Source organism: Channa argus, chromosome 10 (assembly GCF_033026475.1).
Source record: "Channa argus isolate prfri chromosome 10, Channa argus male v1.0, whole genome shotgun sequence".
Taxonomy (NCBI): domain Eukaryota; kingdom Metazoa; phylum Chordata; class Actinopteri; order Anabantiformes; family Channidae; genus Channa; species Channa argus.
The window spans coordinates 5953624-5969907 of NC_090206.1; the positions used below are offsets into that span (position 1 = coordinate 5953624).

At 37.7% G+C, this 16284-nt stretch overlaps 1 protein-coding gene across 4 annotated transcripts in view; it reads left to right on the forward strand.

Moving 5' to 3' along the window:
• The window catches only part of il1rapl2 (interleukin 1 receptor accessory protein-like 2), a 373161-nt gene that overhangs the window by 86759 nt on the left and 270118 nt on the right, over positions 1-16284 (forward strand). The gene's annotated exons all lie outside the window — the stretch shown is intronic.

A 16284-nucleotide genomic window follows, 5' to 3' on the forward strand; every position in this document is an offset into this window, starting at 1 on the left:
GCTGCACCGTAACACGTCCTGTAGACAATGAGAGAGGCCTGAAGCTGCTGGTGCTAGAGGACTGCTTCTGCAGGTAAAGGTGGCTCAACAGTGTGCAAAATACAATGTCATTCGGGGCTTTTCCTTACTAAAAAGGGGCTGGGGAGAGTTGATGACTCAGTTTGTGAAGAAGTTTACAATAAGATGGATGCCACTTTAGTGTGTGTATGTTACCTAATTGCTCTTTCACCAGTGTGTAAATTATTAGCTGCTTTAAAACCATTTCATCACTTAGTACATTTAAATTATCATTTGCCCTCATTTTAAGTGTGTATATATATATATATATTTAGCTTACTGTGTGTGTCCCAGTGTAATGTGTGTGCTGTCTCACTGAGTATGTTTTTCCCTTCTGACCATTTTTCAATTAAAAAACACTAATATCCCGAAGACTGCTCTGCCCTAGTTATTAGACGACCATAAACACACATATAGCACACACAGAGACTTTAGTTTTTCTGACTACTGCTCTGCCTTCAGCATCTTCTCTTACTTAAGCCCAAGTACACACAGTGCTTGATTACACTAAACACTAAATAGTGTGTGTGTGTATGTGTGTGTATGTTTTAACAGTTTACAACGGTACACAACTTACTTTGTCACTTTATACGGTAAACTGTATACACCTGTGTACTGAAGGTTGCACATGTCAGTCTGTGTCTTCTGGAATGTGTTTGACTGTTTTAAGGTGAGTGATGCTATTCACAGAGAAAGAAAGAGAATAATGTGGAAGTCTTCATTTGCCTGCTTTTCTGTTTTTGTGCTATGTTCTCGTGTGTGTTTTTGTGTGTGAATAGTACAGCTTTGGTTGCGAGAGCCCATCAATGTGCTCCAGAGAGTTGGCCATAATCATAGGCTTTCATCCCTGGTTTTTACTGTCCATGTACAGTATCAGAGCATCCTTGAGCAAGACCTTGGACCCCATAGCCCCCCTATTGGTTACCCTAGCCAATGAGAAAATGACTTCATAATAATAGGGGCGTAAATTGCAACTTTTGTCACAATTCAGTGTTTTAATAATTTTTCCAAAACCATCAGTTTGATGTTTGCAGTATATTAAACTATGCCACGATGCAATTTTGAATTCAATTCAGGGCTTCAAATCGATAACCGATCAATAAGATCACAATTTTATATTTCAATCACTAATGCAACCAAAAGATAATTAGATCCTTTTGGGAGCTCATCATTTTAGAAATGATAAAGACTTTCCAATTCAATATTGTTTTGATAGACAGCAATTTAGGGCTCTGTACAGTACTTATATATATTTGGAGACATTACTGGTTTTATGTGTGATTATGGTTGTACAATGGATGTTTTGAGGAACTGCTTTATTTGGCTTTTTACTCACTGAGCTTTTGGCCACTGAATGAGCAAAGATGTTAAATCAACTTCAAATGTCTTGCCTCACATGGTTTGTTACCTCTTCTCCTGCCTGCTGTCCACTGTGTGTGTAGGGGAGGAAGAGCTGAGCCCACGCCCTCACCAAAGCCAGGCAGAAGCAAGTGGAGGGGAAGAACATGCTGAAATAAAGTCTTTAACAAGTGGTTTCAGAATGATAAAATCATTTTTCCGTCAAGTCAATCTAGCAGGAGTATTATTTTCAGAAAGTTAAGCTGTCGTTTCCAACTTCCTTATGTAATCATGTACAAACCTGTCATCATAGATACCATACATTTGAACAATTCTTTGAACATATTCAAATAAAAACACATAAATGATTCCAATAACAATAAAAAAGAAAAGAAAAATATTCCATAACTATAAATGTACCACATACATATCCGTAGCTTGACTATCACCAAGCTTAACACTCTTCATACTTTACCTTCTATAAAAATCTTATTGCCATTATGCTCTTAATAAATACATCACTGTCACTCCAACACATCAGTGGGAAGAAATTTGTTTTTATATTTAATATAATGAGATAAGTTTATCAAAATGGTGATTAAAACTTGGTAAATTGGAGAAGAGAGGTGCGGTTTGATGTAGATGAAAGCATCACTGTACTAATGTTGCTTCCATCACAGGGGATCTACAGTAATGCTGCCATGAAGTCAGTGAAGCCTGTTTGATTGCAGACACATATCACTAGAAGGAGTTAGTTGCACCTGGGTATGTGTGTTCACTTTGAATGAGTTAGTTTGAGATTAGTGAAGGTGTTGAAGACAAACTCCACAGAGTTAAGCATAAAACTGTGTTTAAGATCTTGGGCATTAATAGTGTGTATGTATCTGAGGTATTTGTGTCTTCGGAGAGAGCTACAATCAAACTGTAGAGGGTCAAGTAGCATTTGCACATAAACACACACACACACACACAATATAGCAAATGCAAATTTGCACACACAGCTGCTTTAAATGAGAATGTTAGCTGAATAGTTATTGTAATCTCTTAGAAACCTAAAAACACTAACTCGAGTCTACTATCTGCCAACACGGATTTGTTGAGAGCCAAGGACTTCAATAAAATGACACATCAAAACAATGTAACTGATCTATGGTACATGAAATTGATAGACTGGAGAGAAAGATTATTGTGTTCTATCCATTCAGGACCGAGATTCAGAACATTATGTCTTTTCTGCCAAATCTAATAAGCATTATAGCCCCTTCTCCCCCCCAAACACAAACACACACACACACACACACACACATGTGCACATACACACATAGCCACCCCCCTCTTTCGAAGAGTTTACTTGAAATAACTGATGATTTCCTGTCTGGATGAGTGATAAAGTAGACACAAGAAAATAGTTTATTTCTCAGTTTCCCCATCGCTCTCTGTGTCTTTTTCTGTAATGAGGTTCTTCTTAATTACATTTTAATGGGCTGGAAACAGCTGCCAGTGGTTTATAACGCCACTCGTCCCTCTTTTTCCTCTTTTATCTCTCCCTCTGCTTCATCCCTTAGCTTCCCCACCTCCACCTTTGTAAACCTACCTGCGCTATTCTGTTTTCGTTTCAGGTTACATTATTTCTCATGATCAGGTTCACCCATTCTCAAAGTGTTAGTTCGGAAATAGTTTCATATTATTTCAAAGGCAAACTCGCTTCTAGGATGAATGTAGGAAGAGGGATGTCAGCTGTTTGTTCCTGAGGTAATGAATGATTGGGAGTCAATGAGCCTAAAAGAAGAAATCTGACTTTTAAAAGTTTAAATCACAAATAAAGATAGAATGAGCTTTATATTACAGGTCGGTAGTTTTCCACTTAATCTTGGAGACATGTTCTAGTCTAAATACATTTATTTATTTAAATGTAAATTTCCTACGAAATGTTTTGCATTTTGGTATTAAATATAACATAAACTTACCATCTAGTTTCATACAGAGTAAAAAAAATATATATATATTTATACATGTTAATTACAGAAAAGCTGAAAAAATGTAACTTTTAAACTTAACTTAAAATGCAAATAAATGTTTACTCAAATTATACCATCGCCACCAAAAAATATGGTTTTTGATTGGTGGAGAAGGTAGAGGAATTTTTAGCAACTGGACATTTTCATCAGCCACCAGTGGGACCTTATTCCTGTTGTAATGTTTAGGATTTGCCAAAGTCAGTGAAAGTATTTGCCAGGTTTAAATTTAATAACTTTTCTTCAAAGAACACTTAAACAATGTAAACCTGCACTGCAACCTTAACTGTTTGTCTCTACTCTCTCCTACATTTAAATAAGCCTTTCTTAAAGTGGTGCTGCCACATAGGGAGGCAGCCATCTGTTAAAATAACACCCCTTTTGGTTCCACTGTTATTTGGTTCTACCTTTTATTTTTTGCAATCTGACAGTGTGATTTAAATTGGGGAAACACAGCAGTTTGCAATTTAAGGGGAAACTGGAAGGGTAAGTTAAATTGTTAAGAGATGGAGAACAAAATGCTGCTAACCATTCTTTAACTGCTCAGTGACATTTTTGTTTCCTTTCCATTTCAATGCTCCGTGATAATATCCAATCAGCTTGTCGAAGTCCATCTCCTCACAATGCGTTGTTGAGATTGGGAATGTGTGTAGGTTGGGGCCTCTGCAAGTGATTAAGACTTACGATTACCCCTTACCCCCTTCTCTGCATAGATCCACAAAGATGTTTCTGTGTAACGAAGGAGACGCATAAAACATCGGGTTAAAGTTAGGCTAGGTCTAAATAAAATGGTTAGGCTCAGTGAAAAAGTCACAATTTGCCTTAAAAATTAGTACGTCTTTAACATTAGGCCGTGTGTCACATGACATGTTGCAAATGATTCAGAAGAGTCTATGAAAACTCTAAATATACTTTCATAATTTGGGAACTATGTATGGACATTTCAGGGTATCTGGGGAGTAAAAGCTCTCCAGATACCCTGTATACATAAAAGGCACAAGCTGGGGCTACGCCGCACCTCCAATGGCCATAGAAATAAAGTTTGCTCAGGGAGGTGAGAGTAGATAAAACCCCAGAACTTGGATGAAAATACAGTGCACCTGCATATGTAGCGGCTGTTTCAAGAGCTGATCTTATGGGCTGCTGGAAATTGGTAGAGAAAAATATGCTGCTTTTGTAAAGTCTTCTTTCTACTATATAATTTTCTAGCATTTGAGATTGGAGGCTGTTATGAGAGATGATCCATTCTTATTTAGACCTGTTTGCTAGAAATCCAGGACATGGCAGATTCAATAAAGACAAGACATCATACTATCATACTCAAGAATAAGAACATTCACATGCTAAGTGACTCAAAACAGAGAAAAAGTATCTCAGTTTTTGTTGTAGGTTTAAGAAGATAGAATTTAAAATAAAAGATTGTGTGGAATCTTCTACAATGCAGCACGTCCACCACAGGACACACAAAAACATAAGGTGAAGTCTGTGAGAGTTCCTTTTAATAGATTCCCTACCTTTGTTTGGCTGAGTTAACTTTGTACTGCTGCTGCGTGTGCACACACTCAGAACACCAGGGCTGGAAATGCACAGCCGCTGTCCGTGTGGAAAGTTGCATTTTCTTTTCGACAAAAGATAAAAGTGTGGAGAGAATGTATTTGGGTTAGAAGAGTATCTGCAAGGATACAGGTGTTTCTGGTCTGAACACACACACACACACACACACACACACACACACACACACGCGCACGCACACACACAGAGGTAGTGAGTTTGACAGACTTAATTATGCACTCCAGGGAATGAAGACACTTAACTGTCTGATGCTCCACAGCAATTAGGAAATATCGATCTACCAGAGAGAGAAAGAGAGAGATGACAAGTGTCAGAGCAGGTAAAAGTAGGCAAAAGAAACGCACCTGAAAAAGGAAAATGTATATAAGGAGGAACAAAGAGATACAGTAGGAAGACAATTCTCTCACACACACACACACACACACACACACACACACATACACACAGAGACTCACGAAAGAGTCCTGCAAAATCCGGTGTATCGTCTCCTCTTATTATCTCCTTCAGCAGATTATCTCCACGAAACGACGAAACATACAAATGAAATTATAACCCTTGTTTCTTTTTTCGAGTCTCACACTTCACCAACTTGTGTAACACACACACACACACACCAGGAAGCCATCTCTTCACCTTTAACTTACTAAGCATGTATGATTAGACAGTTTCTCTCAATTAGATTCAATTATGCTCTTTAATCAGTCATCGGCCTGTGTGTTTCTTGTTTCTTTGAAATTGACCATATAAAAGCCACACGGGCAAAATTATTTTCTGTTGCCGTTGATGTGATAACCTTTAAGTTGCGCTTTGAATGGACTAATCTCAAACTAAGCTGCTAATCTTAAAAAGAAGGGGATAATCTCTGTCTGTCTGATAATCCAATATTAGGATTAACACTTGATTCATTGGGTCGGTTTAAAGCGGAACCGATAAAGATGGTTGTGTGTGATTTCTAGGACGGTAACAGTGTGTGTGCATATGAATGGGTCAGTCGAAAATTCAGTTCCTGAGTATGTGTGTGTGTGTGTGCCTTTGTTTTTTGTGTGTGTGAAGGTGACTGTCTGGGGGTTAATAACTAATGACCCAAAGAAGGTACCAGAACTGTGGGCTTAAACTACACACACACACACACACATGCACACTGCAATACACACTTTTTACACACAAGGTCTATCTCACGTTATACTTCAGTTTTGTGTTTGTTTGTCTTAAACTGTAGAGCATTCGTGGCCTTTCCAAATTGATTTGAAGGTTTGATTCTCATCAAGAATTAACACGACATGGTCTGAATGTGTGTGCGTGTGTGTCTGTATACAATACAAGATACATAGAATACAAGACTTTGGGGAATTTTCTTCTGGGGAATTTTCTTCTTCAATGTGTCTTTCTGACAGATTGAAGAAAAGATTAGAACCACTCTGTGTGCATTAACTCTGGAGCTAGAGTCAGGTGGCAATTAGCTTCAAATTGTAAGGGGTGTAATACTCTATTGATCCCAATCACGCATCAATTAAAAAACGAACGGTCTGAAGACACTGATGCAGAATGTAAACAATGATGCATATCTATAATGCATATCTGTATGCATTACCATTTAAGTCACATTCTTTTAAAAATTGAAAAAGCAACAAGCAATGCAGCAACTGAACCAGGCCTCTACAGTGCAAGCACGTTACTTAAATATGCAACTGAAAATTAGAGCGCATGCCCGCACCAGCACGAGTGTGTCCGGGTAGGCAGGTTATGCTATATTCTCATTCATCCCATTCACTTTTCTCACAAATTATTTCCTGAGTTATGCAGTTATGTTTAATTAAAAGGTCATTATGGTTCATTCATTTGTACTTTGGTGAACTGGGAAGCTCACAAAGGGATTGAATTATATTTTGATTACATTTGTGAGATCAAAATTGTGTGATATACTACACGTATAAGTCACTGGCCCCAGAATCAAATCCAATCAAAATCACATTATATTATACAATCGCATTGCTAGTTTAGAGAATTAATGTAAGACCATATCATTATTTCCCAAGTGGAAGTTGAAGGTCTGCCGCTGACATTTTGTCCAGAGGATAGAACAAGAAGTTCTATCCAGTATCCCAGCTGTTTGTGGACAAAAGACAGGGTCTGGACAGGTCTGCAGTCTATCAGTGCTGACACAGAGAGACATACAGAGACAGACAACCATGCACGAGTCAATAATAAGCTAAATGCACGTCTTTGGACTGTGGGAGGACACCCACACAAGCATGGAGATAACATGTTAACCTCACACAGAGAGACCAGAGGCCAAGCTTTGAATTAGTGACCTCCTAGCTGTGAGGTAGCAGCACTAAACCCTCCACCAATTTGAAAAGAAGTAGTATAACCCCTCCTCTTCAGAGACACGCACGTAAAGCTGGAGCAAAACTATAACACAATTTACTTTACATATTATATGTATTTCACTCTGTTCTTCTGACAACAACATTTTAAATTTAATGGTGTAAATAACGAGATATGAGAAATAAAGCCTGTTTAAGTTTTACAGTTCTGCACTTTGTACATTGTAAACATTGCCTTAGAAAACTTGAATGAGAAAAGAAATCTTAGCTTCGAGTCTTTAAAGTAACTTTCAAACACACAATTACAGAGACATTTCCAGCATGAACCAAAACTGATTCGGGAGATTTGTTTAGGTGATTAAAAGTGAGCTATATGAACTCAGACGTAACACAAGTGGCTCTTTGCACGGATCTTTTGTCAGCTTGTGTGCTTTTGAGAGGGTGGTGGTGTGTACCAACAAAAGCATACACGCACACATGAGCCCCACAAAAGCAGTGTGTAATTAGGTACATGCCATTGTACAAGCTTTTTCCTCTAAAACCTTAGAGTCCATTTAACACTGGAAATAGCTGCAGGTCAGGAAGCTAAAACACTGGCTTGTATATGTGTGTGAGTGCCAGAATACATCAGTGTGTGGATGCGGTGGGTTTTTGTAGGTTTTTGCCCCCAAGTCTAATTGAGTTTTCAAGGAGCTCTTTCTGAGAGAGTAGAGTTGTGTGTGTTTATATGTGTGTGTGCGCACAAGATGGTTAGGGGTTACATGCCCCCTTTATGCTTTAAGGGTATAAGTGCAAATATGCATTTTTATTACATATAATTTGTCACTATTTTTAATCGAAAGTCACATAGTTGCTGTTTCCAAAATGTTTTTCCCTGCTTTCTCTTTCCTCGTCCTCCAAAAATGGAACCTGGTTGTTATGTCGTGTGGTTATCTCAAAAATTCAAAGAACAGTGCATTCAGAAAGCTTTTAGACCCACTTCGCTTTTTAGAATGATGTTGCAGCCCTGATACTACAATTGTTAAAATTCATTTTTCTTACTCATTAATCTACAGAACTGCAGAAAATCCCCCCAATCCAGATGTATAAAGCTTGTCCTGTCATATCCAAAAAGACTCAAGGCTGTAATTAGTGGAAAAGGTGCTTCAACCAATTATGAAGGAAACGGTCTGATCATTTAGGTACATGTACAATTCTCAAAATCGGCATTTACTTTTTCATTATGAATAGATTAATAAGGGAAAAAATGAATTTGAACAACTAGTATGTTGGAATACAATAACATTTTAACAAGTTAAAGTGGTCTGAAAACTTTCTGAATGCAGTGTACTTAGTGCTTGTGAGTGTTTTTTAATGCTAGTCTTTCCACGACCTGCCCAGAGGCACCTGCCATATGTGTATTTGTGAATGTGTGTGTGTGTGTGTGTGTGTGTGTGTGTTTCTGCTACAAAGGTCATCGTCTGTCCTCATTATTTTACTGCCAAACTCCAAATATTTTCAAGTATCAGCACGTGTCTTTAATGTAACACTAAATCAAACTCCTGTCACTCCTCTTGGCGTTGCTACATGTAAAGTTTCTACCATTTGAGGAGAGCAGTGTAATTTATCTGTGAAATTGCATTTTATTTTTTTATATTTTGTGATAGCACACTGGCCGTCTTAGGTCAAGTTAAAAAATATATATAATTACTGGTAGTTTCATTTAAGCCTGGTAGAAATTAAGGGGAGGGATGCATCAGGAAGGGCATCCTGCATAAAAAAAACTGTGCCAAATCAACATGCGGACGATGATCCGCTGTGACCCTGAACTCACGGAATAAGCCGAAAGGAAAAAAAAACAACAAAAACAAAACTGGTAGTTTTATTAAAAAATGCTACCTGTCAACACAGACCTTTTTGTTTACATTTTTATTGATTTGATATTAGTACCAAAATTATATTATTAACAAGAGTTTTGGAGAGTGAGGTTAGAAGAATCCAAAGGGCTGGTATTATGGTATCAGGTATTATTAGATAAATGAGTTTTGGGGTTGATTAAGGTGATTGACATCATACACAAATATGAAGTCAGTAAATAAAACTAAATTCTTTGACCCCAGATTTCAAAAGCTTTTAAAATCTTAGCATAATTAAAATCTTTACACAGTATTCACTGCTTTTAGCATCTATCTTTGTATATGTATCCCTTTGTACTCCTAAACTTTAAAGTGCAATCTTGCCCAGATCTCCCTTGAGAAACAGTTTGCTTAACTAAACTAATCACTAAATGCATCTCACTGACTTCCTCAGGAGATGGTGTTTCTTCAGTCTTCAAATTGTTGAATTGTATTTTTAATGTATTTATGAAGTTAATTGTCTGTTGAGCAAAATAATCGTACAGAGCAAGACAATAAAATGCAGGCTAAGATACACTGTTAACTATAATCTTAAATTTTACAGACAGCTGCATAGTATTTTTATGTTTTAATCAACTGTTTCCAAAGTCGACATTCCATATCAGAAAAAAAAAAAAAACACTGTATAAATCACATTTTCACAATAACTTCAGGAAAAGAGGTAAAAATATTTAATATTTAAACTTTATGGGCAAATGCAACCACAAGGGGAAACAAGCCAGTATCTTCTTGCCCAAGTCTGGATAAATGCAGAGGGTTGTGTCAGGAAGGGCATCCGATGAAAAACACATGCCAAATTAAAAATGCGAATCATGACAATGACTTCTATACTGGATCGGTCGGAGCCCGGGTTAACAACGACCGCCACCGGCCCTGTTGACCTACAGGGTACCGAAAGTTGGAAATTGGGCTACTGTTGGTTAAAGAAGGAGAGGAGGAAGGCTTGTTCGTAGGCAGAGAGAGAAGAGGAAAGATAAGCGTTTACGACTGAAAGCAGGGACTTTGAATGTTGGTACTATGACAGGGAAGGATAGAGAGTTGATTGACATGATGCAGAGAAGGAAGGTGGATATACTGTGTGTCCAGGAGACCAGGTGGAAAGGTAGCAAGGCTAGAAGCTTAGGAGCAGGGTTCAAGTTGTTCTACCATGGGTCAGATAGGAAGAGAAATGGAGTAGGAGTTATATTGAAAGAGGAGTTGGTGAGGAATGTTCTAGAGGTGATTAGAGTATCAGACAGGTTGAGGAGAGGAATTTTGAGAATGAGAGGAAAGGTGTTCAAGACGGTGGTGAGACCAGAGATGTTGTTCGGCTTAGAGACAGTGGCACTGAAGAAAAGACAGGAGTCAGAGCTGGAGGTAGCAGAGCTTAAGATCTTGAGGTTCTCTTTGGCGTTGGAGATAAAGTCAGAGAGGACAGATTGAGGTGGTTTGGACATGTTGAGAGGAGAAACTGTGAATATATCGGTAGAAGGTTGCTGAGGTTGGAGCTGCCTGGCAGGAGGTCTAGAGGAAGAGCAAAGAGGAGATTTATGGATGTAGTGAGGGAGGACATGAAGTTAGTTGGTGTGAGTGAAGAGGATGCAGAGGACAGGGTTAGATGGAGGCACATGATTCGCTGTGGCGACCCCTGAAAGGGAACAGCCCAAAGGAAAAGAAGAAGATTTACACTTTATTGGCAACAGTGTATATGGGTTTTATTGCATCATAATAAGTAGTTATCTTGTGTTGAATTAAATAGAAATGTAATCCTTGGTAAAACATAAAATATGAGCGTATGAGAGTAACTTTAAAAACATCAAATACAACAAAAGATACGTAAAACACAACTGCAATTTAAGACGTTAAGCCGACAAAAAAAAAGTGTGAATTTGAGAGACAGACGTAAGCTGCACAGCAATAATTACAATGGGCAGACACTTCAGTAACACACGACCCCCCCCCCCCCCCTTCCTTCGTCTCTCATGACAGCTCTTTGACTTATGATGTAGTGTAGTACACATTAATGTGCTTTCTCTCGGCTACTTCACTAATTACAACATTGTGTTGTATTTACCCGAAGAAATTACATGGGCCCAACACATCAGAACCACTTTCTCGTGCACATAAGGAATTAGTGTGTTTTTGTGTGTGTATTCCGTACACGTGGGCTCACTCCACACAGTGCATCCACATGGGATTTTTTTTGTTTTACTTTTATTAAAAATTGCAATGATTTCAAACAAACTTCTTTCAGGTTGTTTTTATGGGGTATTGTTTGTAGAATTTCGAGGAAAACTGATCAATTGAATCTATTTTGGAATAAGGCTGTAACATAGCAAAAAGTGGAAAAACATTAAGGGAATTATTTCTGAATGCAGTATACAGTACAGTATATATTATATATTGTATGTGCTTATGCATATCTGTGTTTTAATTCCAGCAGTGTCTTTTTTTCTTGCAAACAACGCAAAATTTAATCCTGTTAACACTTGCTGTCATCATGTGAACATCTTATTTTTCCTCCAGCCTGACCTTTAATGCAAATAGCTTGATTATTCTTTGGCTTAGGCACAGAAACTTCAGTTTAAGGTTCAGTTACGAGATAAATTACATAAAAACTAAATTCTACATACAGTGACAACAGCACAAACATACATCCTTATTATAACAACCATGTGCACTATGTCGTGTTACGATCGTCCTTTCAGCGCACTAGAGTCCCAGACTCTGATGGAAAAGTCCTGTGTTTTGTTGTACTATCCATCACCCCGTCCCCCTCTTTTCCACTTCAGATAATAGAAATTTTCAGGGATGGTGGCAAGAGGATAATAGAGGTTTTGTGTGCACACACAGAAAAATATGCGGTATTTATTTCTCATGCAGCACCTTTGGTTGGTTAATTCCATGGAAGACTCAATTAAAACAAAGTTAATATTAATAAAATGTGTTTATTGCAGCCCTCTGGGATGTTCCTCCTTTAAAAAGGCTGTTTATGCATATACAACAGAATATTCTTGCCAATCCTGCCCGTTATGAAAGACAATGTTTAACCATGCTATTTTCAGAAATATTGGTTTAAAAAAAACTGAATTATAATAAAAATAAATTTAACTCTTTTCTATTTAAAACGTTGTTTTACATTTATGAGATCGACAAACTGGAACTTACCATGGGCAGTCGGATATATTAGATTCAAACTTAAACATCCCATCAATGTAATTTCTTTTTGCTTATGTGTGGGCTTGGTTTAACAGCACAAAAACCCAAATCACAGTTTTTCCTCTAAACTGATGTCGTTTGTCGTTATATGTGCCACAAATGTCGATATATAACGACAAACATCTTAAATCTAACTTAGGCCACTACTGGCAAATATTATATTGCAAGAGGACATATTAATGGAAAACATATGAACATTTTTCCACATTTGCTCCATATTCATTTTGCAATTAAATGAAAAAAATTGTTAATAAAAACATATTTCAGGTGGAATTATGTTTTCATTGCCTCTTGCCAATTAGCAAGCTGCTTATGCTGCTCACTGATACAAACGTCACACTTATGGCCCACAGCGGATTTTGTGTCACTTGCTAAGCTAATGCTACAACTTTCACACGAACACAGTGTTAATTTACTGTGAAGCAGATGGACAGAGGTAAGTCGCAGTGAGATAAACTGGGATGTCTCCGCTTTCTAAATAGCAGAGGTAAGAGGAAATTTCTTTGGTAATATTTTGTTGTCTTGTGTTGTCACCTGCTGTGACTGTCATAAACTTGCTGCTACTTGAGTGACAGCAAAGGCAAAGTCAATTGAATCAATTCAATATGTCCCAGTCCTAATCTGTAGATGTTAGAACATTTTTTCTTGGTATCTTGGTGATGATAAAATAATGATTCCATTATGGACGTTTTTAGACTAAAAATAAAGTCAGTCTGTGTGCCGATATTTAAAGTTTTTGTGTTTAGTTTTTTTTTTTTTTTTTATGATAACAGACATTACCTAAATCATATTGGCGGCTGTCAAAACAACATTTTCTTCCAGTTTTCAATTTCACTCTCAGTGGCACTCTACATTAGTGCAACATCACCACATGGTTTTGACAGGAAAAAAAAAGAAGAAGAAAGCTGTACAGGTGTAGATTTAATGGAATTTAAAACATTTTTTTTTTTTACCTTTTTATGATTTCATTTTCAAGCAACAGGGGTAGCAGAGCGCAGCGAGATTGCTTGTTGCTGTAAAATGAAATGTCACACTGTGACATCAAAAAAAGTTTGTACATTGAAACCATCGACACAATTTTGAGAAAGTTCAGAAATCTAAAGGGAGTACAGTGAGCTCTGTGACAGAGTCGCCACGCAGGTACAAGAAGTCATTAAGGAGTAATCTTGTTCTGTGTCGAAAAGATGAGTGCACGCTCACAGAGGAAGGTGAGTGTGATGAGCACTGTTGCTTAAACTATGAATGAGGACATGAAAACGCATGCGTGAGAGAAAAAAGGCGCTCGACACACACAAAGGAACTCAGATGTCCACGTCATTATCCATATGTGCAGCATTTTAAATTTTCCAGCTAGGAGTCGAAAGAATCAGGTGTCACTCAAAAGTGAGATCTGAGTTTAACTCCTAGTGTTACAGAGAAAGAGAGACAAGAAAGAGAAAGCTGTGTTTGCCTTTACTGCAGGTGAGAGACAGAGTGAGGGACACACTGACAAAGTTCATAAAGGAAAGAATGGATGGAGGAGGAGAGAAAACCTGAGAGAGAAGGGTGAAAGGTTTGAAGACAATGATTGAGGGAAATAAATGGAAAGAAGGGGAGAGAATGACAGAAAAAGAAAAAGAGCCTTAGGCAGTAGGTGGTTCATTGGTGTCAAACTGTACACACACACACACACACACACACACCCTAGGCCACTTAAAAACACATTTTCTGCAAAACCTAAGGTCATTTTGACACCCTGCAAGTGTTATTTTGGCATATAAATCTTGGGCAGAGAAAGAGATGAAAATATTAAGGTCACATTTGATGTTCCCTTGGTCGACTGAGAAGGAGAGCGAAGATCAAGAAAGGCTTTTTTCATAATGGCTTTAGAGAATAGTTACATTCTATGTTTTCATATGGATTTGTGGAATGTGTTCATTCATTGCAGCGTGTGCAGCACCATTCCAGTTAGTAAAGTTCTGAGTAAGTTTACCATGTGTTATTCCGAGTCAATGAATTTATGCATAAGAGATGTCAAATCATCGCATCAAAACAATCTGAATGTTTTGGAGATTTTTAAACGAGACCGACTATAGTTAAGGTGACATTATCATTGTTTTCCTATATGCAAATTTCTACATTAAAAAAAGATGACAAAGATGATAGAAAAACAAACCAAAAAACATATCAGCTTTTTTTTTTTTTTTTTAACATAGTTGATGTGGAAAGAAAGAAAGAATATGTAACCATGCGTCAAACTGGAGGATCGACCACTTATTACCAGTTGATAAATCTCCCAGAGTTCCATTAGAAACATTCGAGAAGCGACAGCCTTTACCGCCCACTGCATCCCTTCAGCTTGAGTTATCCCAGAGGCTAAGTAAGACTGTCAAACTGGAAGCGGATCGTGGCCACACATTGTTGAAGTTAAGAGGCCGACAGACACAAATATTAAGGGAGGTGTGTAGCAGCAAGTGAAGGAGTAGAAATCATAGCCAAAGGGCTGGAAAAGCAATATTTTAATGAGTGGCAACATGGCAGCACTTTTACATTCAGATCACTTCTGTTCTGCTCTCAGTGCTCATTTAGACATGTTTATTGTTCATATTTTTGTTTGTTGACAGACAGTAGTGTAGAGCAGCAGACTGTAAACATAAATTTCACTTATTATAGCCTTGTTAAGGCATGTGTTAGCAAACCCTTGTATTTTTGGACATCCAGCCGACCAGGGGCAGTTCCAGCATTAATACGGACCTTCTGGTCATAACTCTGTTTGGGTTCCACCCACTCCTGAGGGAAGAATTTCCAGCTCACCAGCTACTTGCTGACTTTGTCTTTCTGATATGTGGTGTTAGTCAGGAGTCACCCAGTGGGTTTATCAGGTTTTTCTCTGAGAACAGCTGCCTGCTGTGGCTGCAAACAACGTTGATGAGAACAGTGAGACTCAGCCAAAACAGCAAATGAACGGTGATAACGGGTGGTAATACTTCAGCGTGTGACCTCCTCAAACGACACAGTCGTTTAATCTGCTGTTAATTAAAAATTGTACAATATTTAATAAAATATTAAAGTCCAGCTTACAACAGCAATTTGATTTGACAATTCATGCTTTGATTGACTCTGTTAATAAGTGTAGTTGCAACAATTTTTCTTTTACTACAGTTTGGCTGTGTCTTAATTGCAGTACTTAACACACACTACAGAGTTAAGAAAAGGTGGTAGTTTTTCACTATTAGCTAATCGTGTGATTTTTAACAGTGAAATTAAAGAAACAGTTATGTCTTTAGTTGATTAAAAATCCAGTTCTTTATGCTTAATGCAGTTCTTTTTTTGTATGGCAATATTTCAATAGAAAAATGGACAAACATTAAAGATGTGCCTTGAAAGAAAGAAAACCAAACAGTTGCCAAACAGTTTAAAAATGTATATTTTCATGTTATATATTTACTGTAATGATCTTCCCATTTGTTTCGTTTATCCTTAATCTACTGGGTGTGTGTTTAACACAGAGAGAGTCTGTCAGTTCTTATCAGTGGTTTTAATAGAGTCAGAGACAGACTGTCAGGTGCAGAGTTAAAAATGGAGGCTGTTTACACCAATGTGATGTCAAAAGAATTATGTGTGTGTGTGTGTGTGTGTCCATCCCTTGTATCAGTGTAAAGTACTCTTATAGCCGTCTGCACCTCTACAGATCCATTAGAGCGGCTAGGAGCATATTTTAAACCTGTTTTGTATACAGCATTCGTACAGTTAGCAAGTCAGAGGTGGCGTTAAGCTTATGGGATGACAGGAGCAGGTACAAACAGCTGGTGCAAAATGAGGCAAAAAACATGTCCATATTTACTGACAATGTTTGAATTTGATGCAAAAGATATGCAGCTCTCCCATGTTTTCAATGAATGT